This window comes from Penaeus vannamei, chromosome 24, assembly GCF_042767895.1.
Source record: "Penaeus vannamei isolate JL-2024 chromosome 24, ASM4276789v1, whole genome shotgun sequence".
NCBI classification, from domain to species: domain Eukaryota; kingdom Metazoa; phylum Arthropoda; class Malacostraca; order Decapoda; family Penaeidae; genus Penaeus; species Penaeus vannamei.
Window position 1 is genome coordinate 5,890,894 of NC_091572.1, and position 2,500 is coordinate 5,893,393.

A 2,500-nucleotide genomic window follows, 5' to 3' on the forward strand; every position below is an offset into this window, starting at 1 on the left:
GTCAAATATCTCAAACAAAATAGAATACAACTCAAATACAAACTCCTACCTTTAAGGAGACTGTGATTCCATAAAAGTAAAATATTCCACAAGTGCCGCTACTGAATATATATTTCCATCATTATAAATGGTTAAGTCCTCCTATTACAGGATATATAACCTTTCGTGACACATTACCCCAATTTTAAAGATGTATGCAGATGTTGCAGAACTCTTACTGAAATTACAACGACCTTTTTCAAGACAAAACTCTTTAACCACTCATGACCAGATGAAACCTCGAAGCTTCGGAACACGAGAAACCTCTCCTCGCTATGAGAAGTCATGAGCGAATCAAAGGTCATCAGAATGCAAAAAGAGAGTGCACATCACGCGAAATCATGGCCTACCACACACTGCATGGCTGAACAACCTTCACTTTATAACTGCCTTGACCGAATGATAAATTTTCTAAGTATGACGAAGGTTGTGTTCGAATGCCGAGTCGAAGCAGATGTCTCGCCTATCTCTTACATCTATTGAGTTTTGTTTTTTTTTAATTCTTTAGTTCGGTCTTGTGGACTCTCTACATACAAGCGAGATTTTTTATTCTATTGTCTCGGTCATATGAAGTCTTTATATACAAATCGAGAGTTTTTTAATTCTTTGGGTCGGTCTTGTGTACTTTTTATATACGAATTTGTTAATTCTTTGGGTCGGTCTTGTGTACTTTTTATATACGAGTTTTTTTTTTAATTCTTTGGCTCGGTCTTGTATACTCCCTCTTCATACATTATGTCGAGTGTCCTGAAAAGTCCTACACAGTGCATTCCTGTGCCAGATGTCCTTTGAGGAATAACTTTCCAAAAGGTGGTCAGAGTAAGAGGGCAACAGGATGGAGTGTGGGGGAGGTGAGGGGGGTGGGGGAGGAAGAGGAGGTGGAGTAAGTGGGGGAGGAGGTGGAAAAAAGTGGGGGAAAAGGTGAAGGGGTGGGGGAGAAGGTGAAGGCAGTAGGGGAGGAGGAGGTGAAGGAAGTGGGGGAAGAGCAGAAGGAAGTGGAGGAGATGGTGAAAAAAATTGGAGAAGGTGAAGGAAGTGGGGGGAGAAGATAAAAGGGGTGGAGGAGGAGGTGAAAGGGGGTCGGGGTTAGGGGGGAGGGGGGAGCCGTCATGCAGCGACCAGGGGAGGGTTGGCCAAGAGCGCTTGTGACCACCTCGTGGCATGGCAAAGTTGGATCACGTGATCAGACCAGTCTAGGAATGAGCCCCACACGTGCATGGCGAACGTACATGCCCAACAGGTGCATCTACGAATAAAAAACCTGTAGGACGGGTCTACTTTACATACAAACCTACAGCATAGATACATACATGCATTCATACATACATACATACTGAGACGTTAATAGATCTAGTTTTTAAAAGCATTTAGTCGGGGAAAAATACTGACGAACAAATCGTGGCTTCCTATTGGTTGGCTGGATCCGAGAACGATTCCTATTGGTTGAGAGGAGGGATGGTCCGATCGAGCCTCCGAGACAAGTTGAAAGGGTATGGGGCACCGGCGGGAGGGGAGGGGGGGAGGGAGGGGGCAACACACATATCTAAAAATATCCTCGGCCATCTCTCTCTCTCACTCTCTGTCTCTCTCTTTCTCTTTCTAATTCTCTCTCTCTGATTCTTTCTCTGTCTCTGTTTCTCTCCCTCCCTCCCTCTCTCTTTCTCTCTCTGATTCTCTCTCTCTCTCTCTCTGTCCTTCTTCTCTCTCTCTGCCGTTCTTCTCCACTCTCTCTCTCTCTCTATCAATCTATCTATCTGTCTATCTATCTCTCCCTTTCTCCCTCCCTCTCTCTCTGTCCTTCTTCTCCCAGATGTTGCAAATTGCTCTTAAGTTTTAGAGAGGCGTTTCAGCTGAGTTTGAAATTCGAATGTAACGTCCAACGGCTGTGTCTTACATCTATGCAATGTTGAAGATGTGTTTTTATAAGTGAAAATATCATTTGCAAACTTCTAAAGGATGCTCTCAAAAGTGTGATCTGAACTACAATAGCCAGGAGAGTTTAAATCTGTAACAGCTGTAATAATGATAATAATAATTGATAATAATAATAATAAGCCTATTATATGCTAAAAATCTAGCATATGCCGCCAATGTCTTTCGATTTACAAATAAATAAATAAATAAAAAGAAAATAATATTAGTAATAATATGTATATTGCGAAGAATCAAAGAGGTGAGAGCAAGATGGCGGAAACACAACACACTTCAACATCTGTTACGGTTCAATCGAATTTCTAAAGTTACATCACTTTCAGATAAGAACGGAAAGTTGCATGAGATTATGTGGTGTTTGATGATTTTTTGCCGGGAGGAGATTTGAACATTTCTTTTTATCATTGGTTGGATGCCGAGATTATCGAGATTTGATTTCGAAAATTTCTGGTCAGTAGTTTTAAAAATTATTATTATTTTTATTGATTTCCCTGATTATCGAGATCTGAGTTCCAGAATTTCTGTTGGT

The 2,500-nt window shown here is 41.4% G+C and overlaps 1 protein-coding gene across 2 annotated transcripts in view; it reads left to right on the forward strand.

Moving 5' to 3' along the window:
• LOC113830114 (mitochondrial basic amino acids transporter) overlaps positions 1–2,500 on the forward strand; it is a 14,522-nt gene that overhangs the window by 1,044 nt on the left and 10,978 nt on the right. The window lies entirely within an intron of this gene.